Genomic DNA, 20,767 nt, shown 5'->3' with positions numbered 1-20,767 from the left:
AGGTGTCTGAAGCTGCAATGCGAGGGTGGAATCAATTCTGTAGCTTACGAAATTGATTTGCCCCAGACCTGAATCGGTAATGCAGCCCCTAAACCAGGCAGCCGGGAGCTGCGAGCACTCAGCACGTTTGCTTTCCCCGTGGTGTACAAGGGCTCGCGTACAGCCCTTGGCTACCAGCTTCATCCTGATGGACCTGGGCAAAATCTGAAACAAAATCCCTGAGCTGGGAGTCACCGGTTGTGGCTTATGGAGAAATTCACCGCAACAGCAAACTCGGAAAGCATGATGTGAAGAACAGGACGCTTCTGCTGGCTTTGGGTCTACAGATTCAGCTATAACAGGGTGCTAAGGGTGGTTGTATGGGGGAGAAGGTGTCAGTCCTGCGAAACACAGCTCCTGCCTGTGCACGTTCAGATGGCCACATCTCCATCTGCTGCAGGACAAGGGGCCGTTGGTCACAGCGGTGAGCTCATTAAAATGAGATCAATAGAGATTTAATCTAATGCTGAGGATTATTCGAAGTGGAATGCTCAACTAAGTGTGGAGGGGGAAAAAAAATAGTAACACAACAGATGAATTGCCAGCTGATTTCCCTCCTTTCTTCGGAATTTAGCCTGATACTGAGGAGGGCTGATAAGCTCAGGCAGAGCTCTGAAGAACAGCTGATGCTGGGCAGAGGTCAGCAAATTCAGGTTAAATGTGCCACAGCATTACCCAAAAGTTTTGCAGCCAGCTCTGAAGGTGCTCAGCGTTTGGCCAGGATTATATACCTGCCACTTTTCCCTTCTACACACACCGGAGGCTGTATGAATATTAGAAAGCTGCCAAGGGAAGGATTTGCATAAATAGGATTTGCTACAGCTTTTGGAAAAGCAGCAGAGTTAAGTGCGAGGAGTGCTACAAAACTTGTGTTTCCTTCACTGCTCTGTAACCTCAGCCATTGCTCCCTCCTTCCCCTTCCACCCACACCAAAACCTCTGCCTCCTACCCACGTCCCTCACCTCTCCGAGCAGCGGCCACACACGGGGACAAGGAGAATCCTGCTTTGAATGAAACATTTCATTCTCCAGGCCCCCCCAAAAAAATGCAGTGCCAGGCAGTGAGCCAAGGCGTAAGAAAAGAGAAACACAATTCTTTAATTAAAACAAGCGCCGCTCGCTTTGAACGAATAAAACGATGCTAAAAAATACAAAATCGCCACGATGCCGTCTCATTCTCTTGAAGGGAAGGACGTGCTCCAGCCCAACCCAAGGCCCAGCGAGTGCCTGCATTGCAGAGGAGAGGGGAGACAAGGCGAGATGCTCTCCCCAAAGTCACTAATTGGCAGGCGCAGGGCCCAGCGCCGCTCACAGAGCGACGATTTAATTGGTACACGCACAGCTCTGTGGCCTGTTGGCACAATATCACAGCTTCTTTTTTCTTTTTTTTCCTCCAGCGAGCAGCTTTTAAGCCTTGCCCAGACATTTCAAGGCAGAGCTGTCTTATTTCTCCTGGATGGCAGAACACCTTCCCACGCCGTTCCCTAAAGGCATCATTTTTAGGATGAGGCCAAGCCAATCACGACCTCCCTCGTGCATCTTCTTCTTCTGTTCCTCTAAGAACCTAAGGCTTATAATTTCCTTTAACAAGTCCAGCAATTCACCGTCCTGAATATTTTGCCTGAGCTCCCACACTCTGCCCCATCTTCATAACCAGAGAGGTTAAAAACCACGTGTTTTTACCTTTTTGTCTCTCACTATCGCTCTACATCCTGGGCTAATAAAGGCCAAGCACAGAGTTATCTTCCCCTGCCTGCTACCACCTACCCGTGGCCCTGCTTCTCTGCTATCTATCACTATTACCATGATTATTTATCATTATTATTGTCACTATTTATCAGTGGTCTGGGGTACGCAGCAGGAATTTCCCTCCCACCACTCAACAGCCTTAGAGAGGGGATAGTTTTCACAAAGTGGCCCAGGACGGGCTTGGGAAACCATGAGCCCAGAGAATTAAAAGACAAAGCTGCACCTACGATGACAGATTTCTCCAAACAACCCATTTTGGTATGTGTTTTTGCAATTACTCATGAAGTGCATTCCCTCTGCTGTCCATTCTTCTACAAAGCCCTTCTGTAGGATGCTTTTTGGACTCAGAGTGACAACAGCCACTGGCACCATGGGGTTGTGTTACCCCATCTGGCCCCAGAACAGAGCAAACGCCCGGAGCATTTACAGCCCCTCTTGTTCTCGCCCTCAGCATCCTCCCAGTTCATCCCACAGATGACAAAATTATTGGCCCGTGTTTGTGATGCAGAAGACAGCTCTGATGGTTGCTCCGCATCCACGCCTCTGTGGAGGAACAGCACACACACAAAAAAAGAGCTGATCGAGGATGAAAGAGGGAGATTCAATGGCAATTTCCTCCAGAGCCTTCCCATCTATTTATAACGAGGAAGAGCATCCTGCAGGAGAGACTGTGGGAGGTGGGGTGGGGGTGCAGCATCCTGGCTCATCCCAGCACATCCCATGGGATCTGCACCCACCGGAGGAGCCTCCTGGCTCCACGACATTGCCAAAACCTCTCCCTGCCAAGGCTTCTGGTGTCAGCACATTGTCAAGAGCTTGCAAGGCTGGGCTAAAAAGAAAAGCAGGGCTTGAAATGTTAAAAAAAAACTACACCATGGGTTCAAAGCTCCCTGACCCCACCAAGAGCATGCTGTGGGTGCCTGGGGGTGGGATGTGCTCTGGGACATGAATAGATGGGGATTTGGCAGGAGATACCCTGGGGCACGAAGCAGAAATATTTGAGGGGCATGCTGTTTTCGGGAGGGCGGGGGAAAGACCCAGAAATGCTTTGATTTCGTACAAACACAGCAGTTTAAAGATAATGGTAATAATAAAAGAAAACAGTACTCACTGCAAAAATAAAAAAGGGATAAAATATGAGATTAGAAATACATAATTTATATATAGTATAGGTCTGTATGCTTGGCATTTTTACAGTCATAAATTCTGCAAAGCTTTTCCTGGTGCTGTTTTGTCTCGGGGTTATTTAGAGGCTGTTGGAAGAGCCCAACTTGGGAGAAATTCGAAGCGGAAGAGGCCGAGCTGTGCCCGTGCAATCCCAGCCCCACCACACCGCTAACTTGTGGCATCAGCCCCAGTGGCTGCCAAGAGCTGGGATCGATGTCTTCATAAAGAAACCCTGCTGAGACCTCATGCTCCCATCGAGCCACCCAGCTGCAGCTAATGCCTCCTCTCGCCGTGTCCTCGCGAACAGGAGGAGCTTCAGAAGATGAAGGCAAGTGGCCAGGATGGAAATCTTCAAGGAGAGGAGCAAGAAGCAGAATTGAATCCAGAATTGATGGAGGAGCTGGGTGTCTGTGCAGCCCCAAGCACCCTGCTTTGTCCCTATTCATGCGACTCTTTCAAAGCGAGCGACTCTTTGCAGGACTCTTTGCAGCTTGCTGGCACTCCATGAAAAGCAGTGCCCCCTTCGATTCTTTCTTCCTGGGCTTTTTATTGAAACCAGGCGGTCAAAAAAATGTGGTTTTATTGGAAACAGGGCGTCGAGGACGGTTTCTGTGTGGCAATATTCTCGTTGCAATCTGCTCCCAGCGACAGCCTATTTATTCTTCTCCAGGACTCGAACAATAAAGGTCTCACACAAAGGCGGGTCGCACAGCAGGGGAAAGGATGCTCGAGGTCAGGGCTCCTTCCTTAACCTCCGGTGAGGTCAGGAGGAGGCGATGTGCCAGTCCTGCTTTCCGGGGTGAGCTTTCACCAAGCCCAGGAGGTGGATGGCGATGCAAGGTCTCCTGCAATAGATCTCTTCTGCTCCTCCTCGTGGTCCTTTGGGCTTCGTTGTGCCACAGAGAAGCTGTCCTCACCAAGGTCCAGGCCACCTCCATGCTAAAGGGCTCCTCCGTTGCTCTGACTCCTCTGCTTCAAAGTGTAATTTTGCCAGACCATCATTTTTAAGCCTCAGTTTTAGCCTTTCTGGCCATTAAAAAAAATAATATATATATATATTTAAAAAACAAAAACTAAACAATAATGAAAACAAAACAAAAATAAAACAAAAACATTTTCTAGGCTCACTCCATCCATTTAGGAAAACACCTACAGAAATACACCTACAGAAAATACAGAAATACACAAATACATGTTTTGCTTTGTATGTTTGTGCTCTGTAGAACATCACAACACGTTTTTTGTTCTTTAAGCTCCTTGTCCCCCTGTAACACGGATAACCCATTTGCTGGGTATTGAGTGTACAAGTAGCTAAAATACGAGAGGTAAGTACATTAAATACTTCGAAGCCTGCTGGCCTGCTCTATTCTTAACCACGGCATCAACACAGCCACACCACATCTGGATTGAGGAAAATCCATGTAACAAACAAACAAAAAAGGTAAAAAAATAATAATAACTAAAGCCAGGATGGAAAAGACCTTCAAGACCATCAAGTCCAACCATCATCCTGACCCACCAAGTCCACCCCTAAACCCTATCCCTTAGTGTCACGTCCACACATCCCTTAAAACCTCCAGGGATGAGGATGCCACCACTTCCCTGGGCAGCATGACCACCATTTCCATTAATAAATCCTTCCTGATATCTAATCTAAATCTCCCCTGGTGCAACCATGAACTTGTAACTTTCTCCTGAAAACAGAAGGATCTGTCTGTTGCTTTTGTTTCTCCCATCACCACCAACAGCAAAAAACCCTGGAGTAGATACTCCACAAACAGCACAAACACCACAAAAAAGTGTGAATTTCCAACCTCCCAGGACTATCATTTCAGCCCCTTGAGTCTTGTGTGGCGGGGGTTTGGGCAAGAGCATTGCAAGCACAGGCATTTCTCTTTGCCCCCGTCTTTGTGCTAGATCCCCCACCTACTTATCACTTTTTTTTTGCTTATCTCCAGCCCTCGCAAGAAAAAACTCCCCCGACACTCACACCAGGCATTAATGCTCAAACGCTATTAGCAGATTATCCATGGTGCAGCCTTGCTTGAAGGTTCATCAAGGACGTTTCCAGATCTAAGAACCGTTACTGGAAAAATTGTCTTGAACACGTGGCGATGGACGTCTTCCCCAAAGGCAGCTTCTTAATGAGTTTGACTTGTGGGGGTTGACTTGTTGGCTTTCTTGAGATAAAACACACAGTTGTTTCACTTCCCTGGCACTTTGCATATTCTTTTACAACCAATTTGTAACTTTAAAACAGCAACATAAGAGGGGTCATTTGGGAGTCGAGAGTGATTTGGCCACTTCAATTCATTTTGTAAGGTCGTGTGGCCCAGATGCACGTTGGAGCAGATTCCTGTGGAGTCCTTAGGCATCAGTTTTATTTGAAATCCAGATTTTAATGATCTACAGAGGAGTTTTTGGCCAGAGGTGGAACCCTACGTAAGGCATTACTTCAGGTGTGGGGGACTACACCATTATTTGGAGATAAAACCCTGGATGCCTTCAGCTGCCAAGCTTTGCTTGCACCCAGAGGGAGTCATTACAGATAGCACAAGCCTAAAATGGTGGGAAAACTAAGGCAAATTATGAGCAGAAAGATTTTAAGGCTTTAAAGACCTTCTACCCCTGTCTCCAGGTGTGCTTTTATGCTATCAAAGTCTGGTGGAAAACAGCCAGGTTATGACAGTAGCCGAGACTCCCTCGTGCTGATACACAGAGAAATCTCAGTGCATTTGCCATTAAAAAGAGTTTTTTTGTTGTTGGTGATGTTTGTTTTTTTTTTTTGGTTGGTTGGTTGGTTGGTTGGTTTTTTGATGACCAGGCTGGAATGACATGGAGGTGCCCACATCCATCTCTCCCCTGGCAAAGAGGCAGGTTGGGCTCCTCACCTGGGGCACTATGTGATAGAAATAACCATTTTGTGGCAGCAGAAGCCACCTAAAAGCACAGGAGCAGCTTCACCCCAGCTAGGAACTCCTTCCCCTCCTCCTAAGCTTGCATACAACTGGAAAACAAACTGCACGTGTCCCATTCCCAGTGAATTTCTACCACCCCCTCACCAAAACCCTGTTCATTTTTCTTCCACTGGTCTTGCAAGCAGGAAAGTTTTAAGTTCTTCCTCAAATAAAAAAAAAATAATAATCTTAGCCTACAAGGACAGCATCCCCAATGCCTCGTTTTAATTATGAGAGCCCCCAAACAGGTGGCAGCTGAGAGGGGCAAGCACAAGGCCGCTTTTCTTTTTCCAAAGCTGCATGTAAAACGCAGTCACTTAAGCCGGTCGGGGGCCGTCTGGTACTGTTAAATTTTTTAATAACCTTCTCGGCTGGAGCCAGCTTTCCTTTTGATGCCGTACTGGTTTCATTAGCGGTCGTTCAAGGTGAATACCTGATTAGCTACAGGGAGCCAAAGGGTGTTTTTTTTTTTTTTCTTTCCCTTTTTCTTTTGACTCCTGGTAACACCCGCTCCCCACAACGAACACCCGTGTCCTTACCGTGTCAGAAGCACAATGAGTGGTGTCAGGCACTGAGTTTCTGTGTGTTTGGCAGTTCAAACAAACTGACTCACACAGCCACAGCCGAGCTTTTGGAGCAATTTTCCATGCTGCTCTTCGTGTTGTTTTCAGCCATTTGGGGTCCTTCTCCCTATTTTGCCCTTCTGAAATGCTGGGCATATCCTAAATGTCTTTATAACACTTCTTTCCCTGAGAAAGCACAATAGTAAATGGCACAGATTATTCAACGTTATATATAAGATCATTAAAAGTGCTGCAATTTGGGAGGGGAGGAAAGAAAACTTTGATTTCCTGAGAACTCCTGGGAAATAAATTCACCTGACCGCTTGCAAAAACGCCTCAAGTTTCTCTCTTTGCTTTCTGTCATGATTTTGCAGGCAAAAGACGTGGTAATAACTACTCAGGAGGCTTCCCAGAGATGCTACAAGCTGTCGACTGAATTTCAGGCCAGTTGAGACATCGCTCCCGCTCCCTTTCCAGAACCCATCAACGTGTCACTCTTGGGTAAGTTCAATTATTGGTGCAAAGGGAAAGAAGCTACTTTCTCCCACTTTGGCATAATAACATAAACATAACAGCAAGCTCTTAAAAAAGCCGTTCTCCACGGGAGGTACCAATGTGCTCTGTGAAAGGCGTGTTTTATGGGGAGAAATGGAGACACAGGCAGGTAGTGAGCTCCCTGTTGCTGTTCAGCGGGGCTGAAACAAGGACCTGGGCCCCCCAAGGAGGGGGTAGTGACTAAGCTGAAGTCAGACAGCCTCCAGCCCCAGTATTCTCCAATTTTACAGTATTTCTTATTTTAAACTTATTTTTGCTGTCTTGGTAGAGCAGGAATATGAGAACCGCGTGGCTGCTGGGGCTGTTTGGCACGTGGGCCCCATCTACCTAGAAAACAGCAATCTGGAAACAACAGGAACCGAAGCAATGCTCTCTGTGCTCAATATCCCCATCACATCTCTTCTCCTTACAAGGCTCCAGGACCCCAAACCTCCATCTTCCAGCTCCCAGCTGGCTTTTGACAGATCATAAGGTTCAATACACAAGCAGAGAGCCTTTGAAGAATGTTTCCCATGTGTATCTTGCTGGCACTCACCTCTCCCAGCACCCCACCGTGTCTGCCACCTCAGGAAGATGATGCTGCATTATTGCAGAACTCTGCACAGAGCATCAAACAGACCTTACATAATAAAATATCACATCTCCTTACCTGCTTCTCATGGATTTAGAGCTTTTTAAAGGCAGGAATTGCTGCAGAGAGCACACAGCACCGGCTCAGTAACCTACACTTTAATTCACCACCCTGTGCAGAGCAGTGCTGCACGTCAATTTGAAGGTATCAAGAGATGAAGAGCCCATCACCAGCCTGTGTTTAACAAAACTTATGTCTCATTAAATTTGCCCAACTTTAAGCCCCCAGAACTGGCTGCTGTCACATGTTTCTTCCCAAGATACCTGGTGCTTCCTCCCCAAAGCACATTGCACAGACACCAAGTCATCCCTTGGTCTTCTTTTGGGCAAACTAAACAGATGGTGCTCCTAAATTTGCCAGTGAAGCATTTTTGCTGAGCCCCAAATCGTATCTTGCTTTTCCTTCCCACCAACACCAGCTCAGCCTTTTTCAACATTTCCTAAATGTGAACACGCAAATGGGATGGCATTTCTGCCACCAAAGGGAAAAGCTCACTACTACACCGCTTCCCATCCTGCCCTGGTCATTTGGCTGCAGTCATGTCTAACTGTGCATCTGTCTCCTTGAAGGGAGGTTTTATTTATCCCAATCAGCTTATTAAGTCATTTGTCTCATGCTGTGTGGCATTCCCCCTCTTTAGCAGGATGGGTTTTTAATTAAAATTGTCTGCTCGTGTCCCTGTGAAATCGAGGTGTTGGTCAGCTGGTAAAATCCTCTTATATAAAGCTCAACTTTCATTCTTTCCTATTCTGCTTCAGGACTGGGAAATTACCCCTTTTGATCTACCCAATGTATTCATTACTGTGTCGGGCCATCCTCTGCTTCTGTGAAAACGGGGTCCCAGCCATATGTTCCTAGACACCGTCATCTTCCAATGCACAGCCCAAGCTGTCGGGGGAAAGCTGAAATACTGTTATCTGGCGTTGGGCGTAATATCTCCTGTGCTAGAAAATGATCACACATCATTTGAGAAACTTCAAAGAGATTTATTTCTGGTTATATGAGACTTCCAGCATACATCTTGATGATTGAAATCTCCCATTACCTGGTATTTCTTTCCATATATTACAGATAAAAGCAGCTCACCTCTTAATGTGAGCCCACTGTCTGTAATCCCCTTTCCTGGCACTCCCACACACTCACCCCGCACTAACCCCCTAACTTTGATTGTTAAAGCTTTAATATCTTTATATTTAACAACGAAGCAGGTCACAGGCTTCTTCCCATGCCGTCCCACCCATCCTTTTCTCTCGGGCACACACTGCTGTTCATACACAGCTTGTTGTCAGCAGTTTTAATGCTCCAGTCAGCCTCCAGTTTTGGCAACTACGCCTAATTTATTTTAACCAACAGGCATTTGCAATTCCTGTCGTTACCCACGTTCCTCAGAAATGCGAAGAACGAAGGAAGAAACTTTCCACCAAATTTCAAGCCCTGATAATAGAAATTGGATGATTTGCTTGCACAAAATCAGCCTCAATGGGTAAAAAAAAATCTGCTGGTCATACTGCGGGAGGTGTCTGTAGGCAAACAAATTACCACTGTCCTGCTATGCAAGGCAGCTTGATTGAGGAAATCTGCTAAGCATCATCAATCAGTCATCTAGGGAGTAATAAATAAAATTAATGGAAGAAGCTGGATAAAGGTAGAGAGTTGCAGGGGACTTGATGGCATCGGCAGAAGATGTTCAAAGCCAACCCTACCACGTCCTGCGTGGAGGAAGGCCCTGCAGCTTTGTTTGGGCCTGAGCAGGAAGGGATGTTTATAGGTTGTGTCTTTTAAAGAGCACCGTGGCTGAGTCAGAGGACGTGTTTACATTTGGTTATTGGGTGTTTTTAATATCAGCACAAAGTCCAAAGCATAAATTACTATAACGCAAAAAGAAGGTGAAGTCCCATTTTACTGAAGTGACTAGTTGTAGTGCTGGAAAGATAATGGGGTAACGAGGCAAATCTCATACCCAGTGCAGTGATTTTTGCTCACAAAGCTGAGTATTGGCAGACCCATGGGGTTTAGGGCTGGGAAGACATGCACAGTGATACAAAACACCGAACCGATGGCAGCTCTTTGGTCCTGGCACGTGTAACTGGGGAGGAGGTGTAGCAGTAATTCCTTCAGAAGTAGGAGGAAGCCATTCCTGAAATAATAAAAACTTCCTCAAAGCCTCTGAAAACACTCTTAATACCAAGAGCAAGAAGAAAATGGGACAGATTCAAACCAGCACTGCACCACGTAACAGGACCCCTCTCCCTGGCGGGGATGAGTTCCTCCATGGCGCAGCAAAACCCCTAAAAGACCCTCAGCCAGCACACGAGGAGTTAAAATCTCACTGTAAATATTTAGCCCAGACCTAAAGAAAATAAATTCTTCTGTATCAAGCTGTGAAACTCAGCACAATCAGACTGTGGCAGGGAAAGGGAGCCCTCTCCAACCATCACAACGCAGTGTTATTCTAGAACGGAGGGTTCCAGGACATTTTGGAGCGTGGTGCTCGTTCCTAACTCCCCAAAGTAAACCTTGATGCAAACAGGAAGAATATCTCCATTTTTCCCAGCCAGCTGCTAAGAACCTGGGCCCGGCTCAAAAGAAATGGATCTCGTCTCGGCAGAGCCTTGGACACGTGAAACCCAAATGAACGGGCAGCAGGGATGGGTAGGGTGAGACTTGAGGTGAGATCTTTAAACACGCTGCCTCAATGTTTTCATCGGGAGGGGGCTGTGTCCTGTTCAGAACGATTTTCTTCCATTATGTCAGTTTTAATCGGTATTTTTAACACCGCTGATACAGTGGAGCCCTGCCAAAATCGGACGCTGAAATGCCAAAAAAAGAGGAGAGGCTCTGCTGGAGCCTTTCTGAGTCAATATAGGCAGGAAGCAGGGGAAGCCACAGGCACTTCTGTTCGTGCACAAGCTCCAGCCCCGTGCTGCAGGCTCCGGAAGATGGATTTGAGCTAATCGTCTGCATTAAACCCGTAATGGACTGTCACGGCTTGCAGGCAGGTGCGCTTTTATCGAGGATACTAATTGCCCTGGAAATAACACAGAGAGCTCTGCGGCCCTAAAGCCCAAGGGAGTCCGAATCCCGACGCAAAGTGCTAGCACTCGGTATTAATTTCACACAGAAGACCTTTTTTTGTTTGTTTTTAGCATGAATACTGTCCTTGGCATCCCATAAGACATGGTACATTCCTGTGGGAATAAAAGGAGGTCTGTTGGGGCTTTGACTGGTCTCTTGTCAGACACACAAGATCTAATTCACTGTGGTATTTCTCCTTGTCCCACACTCCCACCGGCACCCTACTCCTTTAGCTATGCTGCTGGGAGGGTTCGTGTCTTCTTCTCTTGCTTCAGCTGCTGTAAAGCAAAGGGCAAAGGGATAATCTCAGAGATCAGCGTGTTGCTCAGCCCCAAGGTGGAGGCACTGGAGCTCATTTTTTTCGTTTCTACAGCTCGATATAGTGGGGTTTGTCCACAAGTTTGCCCACTTTGGTCATCCCAACCTGCAACGGCCAAATTCATTCCAGCTGCAGGTGTCTGAGTCCAGGCTAGTTTCACGATTTTCCCTTTTAATTGGTGGAGAAAAGCAGGTACAAGAAGGATGCCCTTCATCTCACCTTAAGTTTGGTGTCTACTGGCTCAGGTGAACTGCCCCCAGGAGGCCTCTTTGCCCCCATAACTGAAGAGGAGAGCCTGGATGCTCAAATGGGGCCGTTCCCATTGTTGGGACTCACTTTTAGGCTACATCTGAGGAAAAACACAGGAAACCTTCTGCCCTCCAACCATCCTTGCTGAGCTGGGAAAGAAACAATCTCAGATCCAGAGTATAAAGCATTTCCCTTCCCACAGCCTTTTCCTCTCTTGTCATTGGGAAGATGACATTTATATTTGCACAGCGTTGAGCACCAGGGACCCCCACTCCCATTTCATCCTTGGGCGCTGCTGCAATAAGAAAAATAAACAGCTGAACGTGCTGGTGGGGTTTGGGAGCGATGCCAGCTAGCGTTCAAAGCACGGGCCCGATTATTTCCTGATGAATAACAGCGTTTACAGAAGGCCTCTCACCCCGAGGTGCTTCGCAAATTATAAACATACAGCGCCACATCACAGAGTGGGCAAAGCAGCCAACTTCAAAGTTTCGGCTGAGAAAATCCCCCACGCAGCCCACTGCAGGGAGCAATTCACCTTCCAGATACCAAGAGGCCTGGCAGTCCCAGGCACGAGGCCGGGCTTGCTTCCAGCCTCAAGGCACGGCCGCACTGAAAGAAGACCATAGGATTGCCTTGCCCCTCTCTGAAAATGACTTAGATGGAGTTTTTTTTGGTGTCCTCTTTTCAATAAAATTATTTCCTCAGAGCCAAAGTTGAAGCCACCTGTTTTTTATTGATTTTCAACGTGTTTCAACAAGGTCCGTGTGACGGTTCACCCTTGTTAGAAAATCATAGAATGGTTTGGGTTGGAAGGGATCCTAAAGATCACCAAGTTCAAGCCCCTTGCCATGGGCAGGGACAATTTTTTACGTGTTTTACCTCAATTTCTTTCATGTCAGCCACTCCTTCCTCACAACCAGCAATCCTACCACCCCAAACTGGTGTGAACGTGAGGAGAAACACAGAAGAAGAGGACAAACATCTCAGGACTTACGCAGTCTGTATAAAAATGACAACTAAAAATATCCCCAAAAGAGGTGATTCAGGACTTCTGGCTGAGTGTTGCAGGGAATTTTATCTGCTCTGATTTATTTTTGCAGCTTCTGAAAGCCTCGGATGGTGGAAGAGCCTGAGACTGAGCATGGAGGCAAGGAGCACGCCTTGAGGATGGGCCTGGAGGGACCTGAACTATCTGCCTACCTTCTCTCTTAAAGAAAAAAAAAAAAAGGAAAAAAAAAAGAAAAAAAATAGTAATGATTAAAAAAAAAAAGATGCTCAATGGCATTATTTATATAACTGCAAAGCAATCACATTAGCAATATAGAGGAATCCCCAAAGTAGAGACATTTGAGCATCCAGAAAACACCTGAATACTTTCTTCATCTCTCCAGCTTTCCCAGCCCTCTGACTGTGCAGTTGGTTCTGCAAGGCCAGGTTTGTTTTCAGAGTGATTAACAATCAGCAGCAGGAATAGGTTTTTGTTTTTTTTTAATCCCTTCTGCAGAGCAAGGCATGGAAAAAAAAATGCAGCTGAGACAGAATTTCTGCCTCGTGCTTTCTGCTTGCTGCGGGTCTGAACTCTCGGAGCAACAGAGGCAGCTTACAGGTGGTCGCTGCGCTGCTGCTAAAATTACCAGGAGAAGATTTGCCCTGTATCTCACGACTGACCCACCCACTCATCCTTTCAGAACTGATGTTCCCATTCTTTTATTTGTATTAATGAACTCCACCCCAAGTAGCTTGCTCCATGATAAGAACTCGGATAATCTATTAACTGCCTCGCGTCGGGTGGCTGCCCCGGTTGAAATGAGATTTGCATGTCATCAGGCACGCATTCCTGCAATTCAGAGCCTCCCCTAATTGCATTCTCGTGCATATTAACATGAATTAAACCCCGGTTGCAGAGATCTCGCCTTCCTATTTTGTTTTTTTAATGGTTTTTGTTCTGGCTGTTGCTGCTGAATAATCCCCGCTTTGGCAATCGAACTGAACCAAAAGCGTTTTTTTAGACAGTAGATAAAGTTTCCAGTGGAACAGCATTGCCCTTGATGAGTTAACCTCCCTGTGCCCTAGTGTTTCCTGTTTTCCTATTGTCCTTTAAGCTTTATATTATTTTATAAGCATTAAATTGGAATTTATGTACACCGAGACACATTGCAATTATCAATAATCTAATTATAATAAATGCATTCATATTATATAAATAAATAAATGCTAGAAATAAATAGGTATGAAATACTGGTGTCATTACAGTTCAACCTTATACAGCATAGAAGATTTTATTATGCATCCTTATGCCAAGAAGTTAGGCTGTATCATGCCTAGACATTATCTCATTAACATCCCGTTCATTCCCAAATCTAAATCCAAATTACAATTGTTTGATTTAGCATGTACGCATCATTTGCAGGTTGTCTGCCTTTTGGGAAAGTCAAGAGATCTGAGGCTATTGCAAACATTTTAATTGCTATTCACACAAAAGTTTAGCATAGTCCTCAGGTCCTTCCTTGGAGCTCAGAAGGTTTCTTTGAAAAGGAGAGCTCCTTGAATTGTCCTCTTTGCATCCAAGGCAATGACTATGCTGCAGTGACCCTACCACATGAAGGTAGATAAAGCCACGCACCGTGAGCCAAACCCCATGCTATTCATCTTTCACAGGGCAAATATGGTAGGTGCATGTCAAGATGTTGCTATTGCTGGGGAAAAATAAATAAATAAATAAATAAATAAATAAATAAATAAAAAGATAAAAATCACACCAAACACTCAAGGAGAAAAGGATAACCCTCAACAGTTCATTCTCCCCTTTTTGCCCTCCAAGTGCGTTAGAAACCAGAGAGGTGCTGTGTGTTGTTGACAGCCGACTGGAACGCTGAGGTTACGTCCAGCACGCCAGAAATTTCTTTTAAACACCTTCGGCTTACAAAGCATCTGTGGCACTATAAACATGAGAGGCTCTGGTTGCAACGGGGTGGCATTTGTCCTGGGAACACAGACTCTCCTCTAGGACGTGGCTCGGCGGATCATATAACCGGTGTCTGCAGAGGGACGGAAGCAGCAGCACTGCCTGCAGTGGGGTTTTCACCTTGCTGAGATCACGCCTGTCCTCCAGGCTGCAGGGGACAAGGATAATTTCAATTTATATATATTTGCATTGTTTATTTATATAATACGAATTCATATAGCACCACAGTGCCATGCCTACCCTGCTACCAATACCCAAACTAGGCAACTTAACATTATTTTGGGTCTCTCTACGCCAGGCTGTGCAGCCTGTGCTGTGACTGTGGGGCAGATATATCCCATTACCATTTTTTTACACCATTTTTTAATGCAGATCAGGAGAAGTTTGCATTAGATTACACGTTTGGCTGTTGAGGGAATTGGTGTTAGGCTTCTGTAAGAAATGTTCCTTGCTACAGTGCAGAGGGTTGATGAAGTAACTAAAACAATACTAAACCACCGGGAAACACATTAAATGGATTAAGAGTTGGCTAACTTCGGGCCTCAAATATAATTATAAACAGAGAAATTTTCTTTGAGTGGGTGTGTGTTTGGGGAGATCCCATAGGGACTGATTCTTGGCTCTACACTAACGTAGTTTATCAGCAACTTGGAAAGAAGAAGAAAAAAAAAAAAAATAATTACCAACAAATTTTTCAGATGAGCCGAAGGTTGGGAAAATGGTAAAGAGCTAGAACAGAGGTCAGGGAAACAAATGAGTAATTGGTAGTGTGGAGGTAAGCAAGTACAGCCAAGCAGAGTCACAAGATCAGAGAAAGAAGACGGTGTTTGCCTGGTGGGGGTTGAAGCACTGGGAAGCCTTGACCGAAAAAGGCTCACAAGTCACGGTGAGCAACCAACTGATGATGAACTGACCCGATCTGTGTACATACAGGCAGAGGAAATCCAAGGGGAAGAGGAGGATTATGTTGTCTGAGTATCCTCCCCTCTCCAGACCGCTGCCAACACATCGTGCCTTGCTCTTGCATCCACGAAACAAGCAGGAGGTTGGCAAGAATGTACACGGGACTGAGAAGGATGGCTTCCAGGGAGACATTTAAGCAGCTTAGTCTGTTTAGCTAGTCAAAAGAAAGCTAAGGGGTGGCTAGACACTCATCCAAGTGCCTTTAGGGAGAAATCCAGCACCAGAAGTCATCTAGGGTCTAGCAAACGGGAATGTCCCATGCCACCAGCCCTGGGGCTTTCCCAACGCCCACGCCAGGTGCAAGCCTTGCCTCCACAGGTGAGGAACACATCGACCTTTGTCTCAAAGAGAAATTCCAGTGCCTGGACAAAGCAAGAGCTGCAGCATGCTCTGGCAGGTCCCTGCCGGGGACCCAGAGCCCGTTGTGCACCGCAGAACTCCCTGGCTTTGGAGCATGAACGTGGCCAAAGAATTTGGGTCCAGGATCCTCCAGCTCTGTTTTCATTCTGTGGTTTTTGTCTTCGTTCTGATCCCAGTGCCAAAGAAATGTTGCATTGTTTGAGAGATTGGAATCGGGTGGCCCAGCCTGTCTCAGAACAAGCACTTTCAAAGTTCCCGTCTAATCTCTGGAGGGAGAAGGAGCTAAAAACCAAGAGACGAGGGGAGCAGGCTCAGGCAAGAAAACTGCTGTGCCTTTCCCCCCCCCAAAATAAAGGAAGGATTATTCATTGACCAGTTTGAGCAAGAGAAAAATGGAAGGGTTGAAGAGCAGCAGCGCTGTGTAATGTAGTACATGAGAAAGACAAAAAATAAAAAATGCCCATAAAAAATGATGGGCATTTACTGCACCCATATCTCAGCAGTTCTGATTTCCATGGTCCTACCTGCTCCTTTGGGAGACCTCTTATCCCATCCCTTCAAAGGCCAGTAGCCAAACGTGACGGTGTAAGGAAGGTCAGAAAGGGGTGGCTAAAATCAGGCTGAATCCATCTGGCTGCAGATTCTGCCTTAGTGCAATCCCTCCCTTTTCTTTTTTTTTTTTTTTCCTTTTTTTTTCCTTTTTTTTTCCCTTTCCTTCAGCTCTACTGGGAGATGCTTGGAAGCACAAAGAGGGGAAAAATAACCGGTGAATACGTAACAGGAACAATTCGTTCTTGGATTCAGAGCTGTCTGTGGACAACAGTAAGCCAGTGTTTCGAGTGAAATATTTGACGAGCAATCCCCACGAGGAGTATGGAATAATTAATACCTCGATGTGATACACAAGGGTGTGGAAAGTTGGAAGTGGGTGTAGCAACGTGGGAGCATGGCAGTATCTGAGAAAAGCCCACGTCTTTGGAGGTAGCTTTTCATGGGGGAACAAGTTGTGGGAAAAGTACATGAAGAACAAGCTGGATGCTTCAGCACACATTTTAAGTGTCTTTAAAACATTATAAGAAAATGTTAAAAAAAAATTAAAAATCCACTATTTTGCAAGCAATCACAATGCTAGCTGCATATTTTTAACTGCAGCAAATTATTGACTTGCTTGAGCTTCACAAAACATTGGTGAAACTTGTTACACTTAGGAACAATTGCATGGGCTACTTTAATATTCAAACACTGCTGAATAAACAAGCATTGTTCTGTATTAAGTTTTCAACAAAGTGTTGCTTCTGCTGGTTGAACCCTGTGTTTGCTGCAAGGATTACTTTCTTATGGCATTTCTAAAAGCTAATGTGCAAGCGCAACATATAATTTGAGGTCCTTTCAGTTAATTGCCCACACAGCTGAATTCTGCAAAACTCCTCAATTACAAAAAAAAAAAAAAAAAAAAAAAAGGCAAAAATCCGAGCTGTTTGTTTATTTTCCCTTCAGTGGGAGCGAGGCTTTCTGCTAATCAGGGAGTGCAGCTGAAATGAATTCATCATCACAATGGTAAAACAAGTAGTGCATTCATTTAGCAGCCCGTTAAGCTGTGCATACATTTCAGCCCCTTTGCAATGTGGTTGCTATGGCATTTGGGGGTGGCGGTGAAGATGACGGGAGATTCTCCACATAAATGCCAGACCGCGCTGTAATATATGTTGGAGTGACCTGCTATTAATTCGGTGGCTGCTCTTTTATCATGAAAAACAGATCAGCTCCGCTTTCCCTCCAAGAAATGGATGCGAAATGTGAACCAGCAGCGGCTACAGGAGCATAAATCACGTGGAAAAACTTTAGAGGTTGGGTTTGTGTGTTACTGGGGCTTTCTGAAACTGTGAAGGATTATAAGCAATAAGGGACAGTCTGTGCTGAGAAGTTGGGCTGTGCACCTGCCCATGGACTTTCTTCTAGCAGTTCCATCTTGCCATAAAATGCAATGATTGTCGGGAACTTGTATTAATTTATATACCCAATTATAATCCCCTAAGAGTTGTTTCTACGGGGCTGTGAAACCTGTAGCAGAGATGGGACCAAGAAACACCTATACTCTTTATTTGCAGAGAATCTGGCAGCCTGTTTTCGTTAAATTCGGGAAGACACAAATAACAAATCTCTTTCGTGGCCTTTTTCCTTGGGGTTGTGTCATCTTTGTATCAAGGGCCAGTGGTACCAGTGGTTGGTGCCTTCTTACTGAGGGGGAAGGTGACGGCCTTCCTGCTGGGCACACAGTTCTGACACCGCTCTGGAGGTGAAAATCAATGGGAATTTAGAGGATGTTGGCAACCTGAGCTTCTGTGATGCTTGCAGCAGGCTGCCCTATGGTGAGGGAGGCGCTGATTAAGCCATTGCCTGCTGGTCGCTTTGGCAAGTAAAGTGCTGCCAGAGAGAAGTTCAGCAGAGGATGCAAAACCAGCTTTTAGGTGCCAAGGCTTGTCTTCTCATCTTCCCTGCATTGTTTTCTGCCCTGCAGGTCCTGACAGAGGTCACAGCCGGCGATGTGGCCTTTTCCATCAGCCCCCGACCCCATAAAGAGCCAGCACGGGGAATACTGGGGCCATTCACGGAGAGCTCCCGGGCTCTGTACACAGGGGCAGCCAGAGTTTCTCTTGTTCTGTAGAGCAATTTCAGCTCATCTGGCATTTTTCATTCAAGAGCATTAACCTACAGTCTAATATAATTATGCACTATATGCTCTTAAATTTTTATTTAGTTACATGCACTCGAGAGCAAATGGTCTCTTTTTCCCCTGGTATATCCACATAACTGCTCTCAGCGTTAATGGGATTTACAGGGGTTTATCAAGTGATAATCAAAGCCTATTCTTCAGCCTCTGCTAACATTTACTGTGTAATTTCCTGCTCTCCCAACGCACGGGGAGTATAACTACGCACTATTAAGTGTAACACAACAAGGGGAAAAAAAAAAAAACATTTAAGGTCAACACTCAGCTTTACCTATACTGTCACTGGAAACCTGTTAGGGACAGAGCTCTTCTTGAAGCATTGTTATAAATCACACAGAATGAAGCAAATCAAAGGGAAAACTGTTTTACAAGCCAGGCTCCATGTGGATCTACAAAGGATGGTCCTTTGTGGCACCTAGGTGAGTCTTTGTAGGAGCCCCACAAGAGGCATGTTTGAGGTTGGAGGGACCATACAGCACCTTGCTCTTGCTCGGAGGGGAATATATGGAGAAGACAACTCCAGCTGGGCTGATTCAACTTATTCTTAGGTGCCTGCATCCTCCTGCCAGGTAGGCATGAAGCAACAAGTCCTTCAAGTGCTGCTGCCTCTGCTCTTCAGTGCCCAGAGGAACCGCTGCCAGCAGGCATGCACCGGGCTCCTCTCAACCCTGCTCCTTCCTTTAGGGCAGAAAAAGCCACGTTCTGACCCGTGTCATTGAGCCGCAGCCAGTTCTGCAGGGTTTTTAAAATAAAACATATTTGAATCTCTTCTTAACGCCAGTATTTTTAATGCTTGGAGGGCTGAAGTTTGCGGCATGAACTTTCTTTGCAGGAAACAGGCATAGAAACACACAGCCTATGTCTAAATATTTCAGGCATATTTTCAGTTTAGGGGCTTAATATTGCTCTCCGGCCTTTTCTTCCATGCCACAGCAGAAGGAAGTTGTAGAGGGGAAGCTGAATGGGGAAGGGAGTATGGACACAAGCAATTTTAATAACCGCTAATACAAATTCTAGCCACATGCTTAGCCGCCTCCCAGAGCAAATCAGATTAGCTTCAGCAATAACACCTCACGGATCTCAGTTCATTGGAAAAAATGAAAAAAAAAATTGCACAGGGTTTGCACAGGCTGAACCTGGGTTGGTGCTGCCGAGTGACTGCCACCAGCTCGCTGCAGCTCAGAGGATGGGCACACCTCTACTGCTGGTGCTCGATGGAGCTGCCGTTCACTTGCTTTTACCCAGGGACTGAAAGAAAATAGGAGAGAGGGTTGGTTTTTTCACTTTCATACTGGAAAACTTGCCTGCTCTAAGGGGAATGTCAGGCAGGCTCAGCTGCAGGCAGATAGAGCCAGCGGCATCCCACACACATACCAACACATGCACGGGGAGCGCACACAATATGCAAACACCCTGAAATCCCAAATAAATATCTCGAAAATCAGTTGTGCTCCGGGGGAAAGAAGGGGCCTGCCCACACACAGAATTAAGAAGTTAATTAGCGTTTAAATATTTCCTTGCAGCTTTGGCACTCTTGCGGCTTCGATGAGTACAAAACCAGCAAGAGCAGGGTGACTGAATGGGAGAGGAATGGTGCTGGGTTTCAGTAGGCTGAGGTAAATGATAAACGCAAAGCATGCAGGTGAACTGTGCGTGCTTTTTATTACAGCTTTAATATGGTACAGTTAGCAACTGAGGGAAAAATATGCTCAAAAATGCTTATTCATTTTGATCTAGCAGTGACCTTTTAGTATGGACCCCTGCAGAGGTGACAAAGCTAGCTGTGGTCTTCTGGAAAAAGGATGAAGGAAAAGGCACTTCAAGATCACAGAAAATCAAGGCTCAGCCACGGGGAAACATATTTTCATCCTGTATACCACCAGACGTGATGAGCTATTCATTTTGATACCTTCCCATGTGTGACCTCAAGGTGCAATGTGTTTCATTGGCTCTCTCACGAAGACTCGTCCATCACAGTGAGAGAAAGATGTGGTATCTCTTTTAGGGATGGCAACAGAGAGAGAAAATGACGCTTACCCATTCCTGCAGTGATTTGGCTATTTATCATAGAACCATAGAGTCATAGGATCATAAAATCATAAAACATCCCAAGTTGGAAAGGACCCACACAGTCCAATTCCTGGCTCCACACAGGACTACCTAAAAATTACACCCATCTACCCATCTGGGACAGAATTTAAGACAGGCGAGAAGTGATAGGATGTGAGGAAACTGTCTCAAGCTGCAACCAGGAAGGTTTAGATTGGATATTAGAAACAATTTATTCACAGAGAGTGGTCAAGTGCTGCACCAGGGAAGTGGTGGAGCCCTGGAGGTATTAAAGAGATGTGTGGACATGGCATTTAGTGATGGGACGTGGTTGGTCAGGTTGATGTTTGGTCTTGAAGATCTTTTTTGACCTAGTTGATTCTGTAATTCAAT

Source organism: Aythya ferina (genome assembly GCF_964211825.1).
Source record: "Aythya ferina genome assembly, chromosome: 2".
Lineage (NCBI taxonomy): Eukaryota > Metazoa > Chordata > Aves > Anseriformes > Anatidae > Aythya > Aythya ferina.
Note: the sequence above shows the minus strand (reverse complement) of the source record.